Source organism: Cibotium barometz, chromosome 42, assembly GCF_041138505.1.
Source record: "Cibotium barometz isolate CiBa-2024 chromosome 42, ASM4113850v1, whole genome shotgun sequence".
NCBI lineage: Eukaryota > Viridiplantae > Streptophyta > Polypodiopsida > Cyatheales > Cibotiaceae > Cibotium > Cibotium barometz.
In genome coordinates, this window is record NC_141087.1 from 33,170,726 (window position 1) to 33,180,293 (window position 9,568).

The following is a 9,568-nucleotide window of genomic DNA, read 5'->3' on the forward strand; positions in this document are numbered from 1 at the left end:
GCCGCCTTAACTTCCCCCTTTTTTTCTGATTTTTCCGTCCCCTGGGTTTTTCCCTTTTTTCTTTCGTTTTTGCCTTCCGCCCTCCCCCTCCGCCCTTGTGTGCAGCTCGGCTCTTACAGGACTTTCTGCTTCGCTCCGCCTTCGACTTAGCTTCAGACTCTGATGGAGGTTCCTCCCGCCCCACCTCAGAGGGACTCTCCCACAGCCCCCTCGCCAGGATACCCCCATCAGGCTTTCTCTTTCGCCAGAAGAGGAAGCGAGCCTCACCGCAGAGGTGAAACGCCTCCAGGCACATTCCACCATCTGCCGTATAGTCGGCACTCGCCCCAGCAGAGGGGAGATCCGGGATCTTCTCCAGGCCACCTTCTCGGATGTGGGGGCAAGATCCTGGACGTTCAGCTCTACTGGGCCGTGGTCACTACCAGATCGAGTTCGAGACTGCCCAGAGCGTGGCCAAGGTCCTAGCCATGAGTCCCCTAGAGATCAGGGGTGCTCGGGCATTCTTCAGACCTTGGCAGCATGGCTTTGACCCAGCAGCTGCGACCGAGTAGGGAGAGCGCCTCTTCCATGTTACAGTTTGCTTCCCTGGACTCCGTCGCGTGAGTACTTGCTGCTCCTTTCTAGGCTGGGAGCATTGGTGGGTTCGGTGCTAGAGACTGGCCCCACAGCAGCTTCAGTGGTGGTGGCCAGAGCAGCTGGGCTACCTTCCGTCAGAGTTTTGGTTCCGGACATCTCCTCCCTTCCGACGAAGGTTATTCAGCTACTACCGAGGATAGGGGGGGATGGATTGATCAGAGAGTGGAGTTCTCGGGGCTCCCGAACCAGTGCTTTATTTGCAGGCAGGTTGGCCATCTGGCCAAGGCCTGTCCTCGCAGGAGACCCCGACCCTCATCGCCGCAGCCAGCAGGCCCCTGATGGCCCGCCCACAGATGCGGCTCGGCAGGCAGCATCCGGGACACCTGCTCAGGCCACAGAGACCTCGGAGTGGCAGCCTGGACAGGGGCGCCGTCGAGGGAGACAGCCACAGCAGCACGCCCAGAGATCGATGCAGCCGCAGCCTCAGTCTCAGCACCACTGGGTTCCCGTGAGAGGAACAGCTTTGCTCCCCTACAAGAGGAAACCCCTGCGATGACTGAGGACCAGGAGATGCCAGCACCCCCTCCTTCACCCCCCTACCGCCTCGCTTCCACCTTCGCCGCCTCCCGCCCCCGCTCCGGTTTTGCCAGCGGTTCCTTCTCCACCCCCCTCGCCCCCCCTCCTCCCCCCCTCGCCCCCCTCCTCCCCCCCCTCCCCGGGAGGCCTTGGCAGTCCCTTGGCGTTCACCTGCAATCCGGAGGGCTCTGAGCTCCGATCTTGATCGAGCACCGTAGAGGAGACTTACCATGCCGCTTCGGGCTTCACGGATATCATCTATCCGCAGTCGGCTGAGTCGCCTCAGCACTAGACAACGCTCGGAGGCTTTCGATTACTCCTTCACACGGCTTTTTGGAGCAGAGGGCCCCCATGAGCCATCCGAGTTCATGTAGTGATACCTCCGGCCCACGGGGGGGAGGCACTTGACTCAGCGGTGGCCTTCTCGTTCCCTCTCTGTGGCCCATGCGATCGGGAGTGGACTCTGGAGCTCGCTCTTAGCACTTTGAAGACTCAGGCAGTTGAGTTTTCCCACCATGTGAGCGATCTGGAGGTGACAGATGTGATAGGCCGACCATGGGAGTTGGCTCATTTTTTCTTGGATCCCGGGAGTGTGGATGCCTCAGGGATTCGCCATTTGGTCGTTCGCATAGTGGCAGACTTAGCACGCGACCCTGGATATGTATGCATACACGAGGTTGCTCTGTCTGAGCGAGAGGCAGTCGCCATGGGACACAGCCACCTGATCCATGATTCTTGCAGCACACCGGGTGGGCAGATTCGTAGCCGCTCGGATGGGGACTATTCTCCATCCAAGCCGCTTGCGAAGGCCCGCCGTACGACTGAGACAGCATCCACCTCAGTATAGGTCATCCATGAGGATCATCTCATGGAATGTACAGGGCCTCGGTGGAGCACATTACATATGCTATCGTGGTTGCTTGAGGCAGGAGCTGCAAAGATGCCTGGTTGGTGGCAGTATTGATATTTTGATGATGCAGGAGCACCACTTGGGTGAGAGCAGGATCCGGAGATATGGTTCGGTGATGCCTGGTAGATGGGACACCTTTTGGTCTGTAGGGTTCGGCCCTTTGGGTGGACAGGGAGGAGTATGCATGGTCATTGCAGATGTATGGCGGCAGGCCATTGTGGATCAAGGGATCATTGTGCCTGGTAGAGCACAGTATATCATTCTGAGGATGCATGATGAGCTCTTGGGCGTGCTTAATGTCTATGCGCCCAACCATGCTAGTGCCAGAGCAGAGTTCTGAACCCAGGTTACGGATGCATTGCCAGAGGCCGCACATTGGTGTGTCGGGGGAGACTTCAACATGCTTGAGGACCCGGCCGATAGGGTGGGAGGCAGTCATGTTACAGTGCACGGCACGGAGCTTGCAGCTTGGGAGCGATTTTGCATGTCACTGAGGATCACTGATGCATGGCAGCATGGGGCCTTCTCCCGCTCTCAGGACATTCTTAGTTTCTCTCGGTCGGATCGCCGGGGCAGGGAGGGACTAATCTATCACGGATTGATCGCTTTTATGTGGGCGACTGGTTAGTGGAGCGAGGGGGCTCCGTTGGCATTCTCGCTGGCACCTCATTTTCAGATCATGCACCAGTTATTTTGACACTTGAGGAGAGGACGCGGGAGCCCAGCCTGCAGCAGTTGAGGATCCGAGAGAGGGTACTTATAGATCCTAGTCTCGCTGAAGACATTGAGAGGATCTGGCATGATAGTCAGTGCTCTGACCAGGATGCAGCAGGCCAGTGTGCCCAGGGACTCATCGAGCTTAGCTCTTTTCTGCACGCGGCAGCTTTGACACGGCTGAGAGAGACTAGCGAGCGGGAGCATCGGCTGAGACGCAACCTTGCTTCGCTCCAGCGCCTTCAGGAGCAGCAGCCTGCATGTGAGTGGGTGGCGTCCCAGCTGAGCCAGGCATGCGAGGAGGTTAGAGAGGCAGAGGAGCAGAGACATGAGTTTTACTATCGCCGCCAGGCCTCTCAATGGACGCAGCTTGGTGATAGAGTGACTGGAGAGTTTTTTGAGATCACTGGACCCCGCCATGCTCGAGCAGGAGTCCGCCAGCTTGGGAGGCCAGACGGATCGGTAGCTACTGAGCCCGGGGAGATCAGAGCCATTGCCACTAGGTTCTATAGAGACCTACTTTCAGCGGAGCCAGCCACCCACTGAGGCTCGGGATGCTTGCAGACAGACTGTGTGGGCCCATGTGCAGAGGAGGGTCACAGATCGTATGCGTACAGTTCTAGGTGAGCCTCTTTCAGAGGTTGAGCTTGCTGAGGCCTTGAGGGTCCTACCGCGCCATAATTGCCCAGGGGAGGACGGATTGACACCTACCTTTTTTATGCGCTATTGGGACCTTTTGGGGCCAGGCCTCCGTAGGGGCTTTCAGTATGTTTTGGACACTGGGGTGATGCCACAGAGCTTTTCGGAGGGCTTGATCTTTCTTATCCCCAAGGGGGAGGGAGTATCAGATGATATTCGGCATTGGAGACCTATTACGATCCTCAATACTGTCTACAAGGTCTTAGCAAAGGCCTTGAGTTTGAGGATCCAGCCCTTCCTGGGGGAGTTGATTCATGCTACCCAGACAGGATTCGTCAAGGAGCGTAGTATCCTTGACAACATTTTCACCTTCTGGGAGGCAACGGCCCGAGCTAGATTTCTTGGAGAGGACTTGGTCGTGATGCTTCTCGATTTTGAGAAGGCATACGATAGAGTCGACTGGGGTTTCTTAGAGGGCACTATGCTTCGCATGGGCTTTGAGCCAGGTTGGATTAGAGGGGTGGCGGCTCTGTATTCCACAGCTCGTAGCCAGGTGTGCTGATTGTAGGAGGACGGGGGCCGAGTTTTGAGCTGACCAGATTCAGTCCGACAGGGATGTCCTCTCGCCCCGTTTCTATTTCTCTTCTTTGCTGAGGCTATGAGCATGTGTTTGACGGCAGAGGAGGTTGGTTTGAGAGGACTCCAGCTCCCAGGGTTGGTTTGAGAGGACTCCAGCTCCCAGTCCAGGGGGAGGACCTGCTCGATGCTGAGTTTGCTGACGACACGGGCTTATTTTTGCATGGCCATGAGGCCAGTGGCCTTTTGGATCAGTAGCGCTCCCACTCTGGCATGGAGCCCAGACCCCGATTTTAGACGGATTCCTCCTAGCACAGCAGTGCGATATTTGGGATGCCAGATTGGACTAGATTTGTCACCTGAGCAGCAGATTGCCCCGCTTCTTCTGAGCATTCGGAAGAAGCTTTTGTATTGGAGTACAGCTCGGCTATCCTTGGCTGGGACGAGCAAGACGGTCAGCCTGCTCGGGCAAAGGTTGCTTGGGCAGTTATTACACTTCCGCTGGCCCAGGGAGGCTTGGGCATTATAGATCTAGTCGATCAGAGTAGAGCCTTATTGGGGAAGCTTATTGTTCGGGGGCTGCTTCCAGGCACTGAGCCTTGGAAAGAGCTTCTCTTGCAGCGGCTGCAGGCTCGGGCTCCCCCAGCAGGGGGCACTTGGGCACCAGAGATTCGATGGATCTTCATAGAGATGAGGAGGACAGGCCTTAGTAGAGGATGGGAGGACAGATTTGCTTTGAGCATCCTGAGAGCTTGGGAGCTGCTGAGACCGGGGCTCTCTCAGCGACCTCCTTCTTGTGTTGAGGAGCGGGCCAGACAGCCGCTCATCTGGAGCCCAATCTGGAGCCCAGCGGTTCGCACAGAGCAGGGTCATATGCTGGGTTCTCGGCCTCGTCTAGCCTGGGGACCCTTGGCGGCAAGCCCAGCACGTAGCTTTGGAGACTGGCAAGCCTTTTGCAGTCTCCCAGAGGAGATACAGGTGGAGAGGCTGAGTCACTTCAGAGGGGGGTTGATTATGAGGGATGACATTCAGGAGGCACTCACAGAGGAGTGGTTTACGCCTCTCGAGCTAGTGGCCCCACGGTGGATGGGAGCCTTTACACAGTTGGAGATCCTGATTGCTGTCAGAGCTTGCATTGAGGATGGCAGTTGCCTCTACTATGAGATTCAGGATGAGGGCAGACTTCAGAGAGTGGAGGTGGAGTCGCCTTTGGTTGCAGAGTGCACCTTTCAGAGGATACGGGTAGTGGCCGCTGCTTCTCGGAAGTGGCATATTGACCCAGACCCTGTAGATGTGCTCCCGGATTGGTGCATATGGGCATATGCAGCGCGCCCCTTGGCCCGGCTACAGTGGGACCCTGGTGAGTACGAGTGGCATGATCCTTATGCAGCCCTTGAGGCCACAGAGATCACCTTTTTCCAGTATACTGTTCGGCTGGGGCGGCATATTTTGACGGCGAGGAGGATGGTCTCTCCAGCTGCAGCGAGGCATTGGCGACTACAGTGACTTTCACAGGAATTTCTGGAGGATTTTTGGGCCCGGCTCTGGGCTAGTCGACAGGCTCGCAGGATCTCGACTTTCCAGTGGCTAGTCGCCCACAGGGTATCAACAGTTGGCACGTGGCTTGTCTACAGCGGTCTTCCGGCGGCACATCGGCCTGCGTCCGATGTGCGGCCACCCTATGGAGACACAGAGACATTGCCTTTGGGATTGCCCTCAGGCGCAGCAGATTTGGCTGTGGATGCTGCGTATTCTGGCCCCTCTCTCTCCAGAGGGTTTGTATACGCGGGGTGCTGCTACTTGGTCGACTTCGTCAGGGCCTGCTATGGGCTATGAGACGAAGCAGGACAGCCACGCCATCAGATTCATTAGGGGCCAGCCTCGCCTTGTTCCTTCACCGGATTTCTCGTCCACCAGCTGGACACAGGAGAGGGATCTACGATGGGAGCTCCTCAGCAGCCTCACCATGTGGTTCACCTGGAGGGCCCGATGTTTTAGGGCCTTTGAGGGGAGATTGGAGCCACCAGCAGAGACTGTACGGGGGATTTGGCAGGAGTTGATCCACACCCTGCGAGGACAGTATGACTGCATCCGGGGTGACTCGCATGAGGCGATCTTGCGGCGCCAGGCCTTCCACACCACCTGGCGCAGCGGCCCCTTCTATACCCTACACGCGGGGTCCCCCCGTTGGCATTACAGGCCACCTGTTTGGCTTTTCCCCCCTCCTATTGTATGATTTAGCCCCTCAGTTCTTTGTATTGATGCTTGTACTTTTCAGCACCTAGGGGGAGTCTCCCGGGCTGCCTTGCTCCACTGCTCTGTTTTTCTTGCGAGCAGGAGAGGATCTTTTGTAGCCCTATGGGCGTCTTTATATAACTAATGAAAGGATCTTTTCCTCTCGAAAAAAAAAAGTACTCACCTTTTTCTTTTCTCTACACATGGATAGTCTCACCTTTGTCACTCTGTGGCAAGAGACTTACTTCACAAATTACTAGTACTCAACCCGCGCATTGCTACAGTGTGTAAAAGACACAGGCATGTAAAAAAACATTTGATTTTGTGTTGTAATGGAATGTAGTCAATAGAATGTGTGCGCACGCACACATGCAAGTGTGGGTGTGTGTAGCAATGAAATGTAGTCTCATTTAGCTACCCTGTGCGCATTGCTTTACTATGCAAACAAAAATGGAGCAAGTAATATTAAAAGTGAACTTGCTCCTCGTGAAACATTGCTGTCATCATCACATTGAGCAATAAACTATAAACAAATACTTTTCATTGTTATTATGGTCACTTATGACCATGACAACAATGCGCTCAAGAAATGTAGTGAGCTTCTTGTTGTCTAATCATGCATATAGGCATGAATCAACTGCATTTCATGACTTAGTCAAGCTACATTGCATATGCAATTGAGAAAAAGAGATCAAATGGATAATGTCAACAACAATTTATTAGTAACTCAAGGATTATATATGGTGAAAGGTGGGCTAGTGGATAGCAAAGCGAGAGCTGACATCTATTTCAGCAACCGTCGTCTCCTTCCCCCTCCTCCGCCATATCCACCTCCACCGTTTGACATTGCAAGGCCCTTACTCTATGTGTGTGTGTGTGTGTGTGTGTGTGTGTGTGTGTGTGTGTGTGTGTGTGTGTGTGTGTGTGTGTGTGAGAGAGAGAGAGAGAGAGAGAGAGAGAGAGAGAGAGATTGCCCTAAAGAATCTTCTTGCATTTGGGGGTATGGCCCTCAAACATGTGATGCTCTTGAAGATGGCGCCGCCAAACAACAACTCTGTCAAGGGCTTCGATGCCATGGAGGCAACTTGTAAGGGGATGGTATCGTCCTGATATTCTCGCCCTTGTGGCTAACGTCTTATCGCATGTAGCTAGGGCACAATATACCATTGGGGGGGGCTTGCATTACAGCTCGTTCAGCTCCCAACTCTACACTGTTAGAGCAGCAGGAACGATAGCCCTAACCCCACCATCAGCTCCACGTAATAGTTGGCTGCAACAAAGAGAGGGGACCCCAAGAACTTGGTAAGTGTTGTCGAAGGTGTCGAGGGAGACTGGGTCTAGATGGCCGAAGGTGTCGGAGGAGGCTTGCTAAGCATTGTCGAAGGTGTTGGAGGAGGCCACACGGGGCTCGGCGACCAAGAGCTCTTCTCTAATGGCATCAAGAGTTGCCAATTCAAATTTTGTGTGTGTGTGTCTCACACACACACACACAAAAAAATGGAGAGAGAGGAGAGAGAGAGAGAGAGAGAGAGAGAAGTGGCTCGTGGGGATGCCGTTGATGGAAAAGGACTGCATTGGCGGGTGGCTATAGTGCTTTTTTAAAAGGCCTCTCGTCTCTAATTCCAAGATCTCTATAGCATGTAAAACGAGATCTGTGCATAAGTTTTTGACTTGTGTGTTACCGTGGCAAATGACTATGTTGTATGGGTGCTATATATGGTGTAAGAAGTGCGTTGATTGACAATAGAGCATGTAGACTTGTTATTAGGGATTGAGTGGTTTAAGACTCTTCAAGTCCAGATAGATTGGTCTAGTCATAGATTTTGCAATTAAATCATGGGAGAAACGTATTTTTTAAAAGTAATAAATGTACAAAATACAATGACGTATCCATTGTACAAATCATCCCTTTGATAGAACATTGATTACACTTTAGATAGAAGGTCTCACATGTGCAAACTTGAACTGCAAACTCATATGAATCATTAAAACAATTCATTCCAAAATACCAAACCAAAAGGGCCCATGATAGGAGATGTCTTTGCCATAGAATCCATTGCAACATTTCATATTATTAACTTTAGTATCAAGACCCAATGAAAAATTCTGTGAAAAGACATTACAAAATATATTGTGACAAAGTGCCGACGGTTTCCAAAATGGCCCATCAAAATATCTTGTCTCTCTTTGGAACCTAGAGTCATACACATCATTGACAATATATTAAGTGTGAAATCCCATCAACTCCTCCATAAAAGACTAATTGACTCTTTTGGATTCATTTTGCAAGGGTAAATCTTAACTCAATATAAAATTTTACTCTTAAAGCCAAGATTTATGGATTTAGTACATTGCAAATGTAGCCTTTGAGGCCCTTAAAATGATTTCGATTACAATTGTTCCGCATATAGACTCTTTTTTTTGACAAATTTTCTCATGCACCAAAATAAAGTTAGTCCAATACAAAGTCGTAAGAACTTAGAATGTAATGAAAGGTACATCCACCTTTGCCGCTTTGCCCAACCTTCTTCTTCTTCCATTAAATCGGCATACATCGACCAATACACTGTTGACACTACACAATGAGTATAATCAACGTATGCATGATATATATTCATCAGTGATGATCTCTAACTAAATGGTGCAATAGATACTATCGAATTGAGAAATTGCATTAACACTGAACCTTATCTCCTCTTTCTTCATTGGTCCAATGCGATGGGCGAGGTATCTCCATATTGTCTCGATGCTATGTTTCCTGTACGGTGATGCTGATAAGCAGAAAGTGATTTCTGTCCAAGAGACAGCAGAAAGCCCTAATCAGTTTCCTGAACACTGATTTGCTAGCCTTTCCAACGTCTAGGTGGTTATATAAATCAGGCTAGAAAGAGGAGATAATGCAGGGCTGCATGCAAGTGGTGGTATTCGTCTTTCTTCTTCTTCTCGACCTTCATGTTCTTGGCGCGCAATAATCGAGTGTCACATGTACTGCTCTTCTTAAACCACCACTCCCATCCGTTTGAACTTGGACATCCGTTTGATCCGAGAGAATTTCGGAGAAAATCTGGGAGTGCAAGAAGAATTTCAAAGAGAATCTGTGAGAGTTGCTTATCCTTGTTTTAAAAAAAATAAAATAAAATCAAAAAAATTGTGTGCTCTCCATTAGGTTCGAGATGGCAAACGGTGCTTCGGAGATAGGTTAGGTAAACTTCTCCTTAATATATTATAGAGATATATAAGTATAAAAGTATAGATAATCTCGTTTTGTATTTTTAAAAAAAGACGCACACACAATAGCAAGACACTAGAGCTTTTCTTAAGAAGCTACCCATGAACATCTAG

The 9,568-nt window shown here is 51.4% G+C and overlaps 1 long non-coding RNA gene across 1 annotated transcript; it reads right to left on the reverse strand.

Annotated features, from left to right (window-relative positions):
* Positions 1-8,639: 8,639 nt before the first annotated feature.
* LOC147614400 (uncharacterized) lies at positions 8,640-9,318 on the reverse strand. Its single transcript, XR_015263113.1, has 2 exons — positions 8,913-9,318; positions 8,640-8,792 (listed from the first exon to the last, which is right to left on the reverse strand). It is a non-coding gene; the product is annotated as an uncharacterized LOC147614400 (long non-coding RNA).
* Between the last annotated feature and the right edge of the window lie 250 nt (positions 9,319-9,568).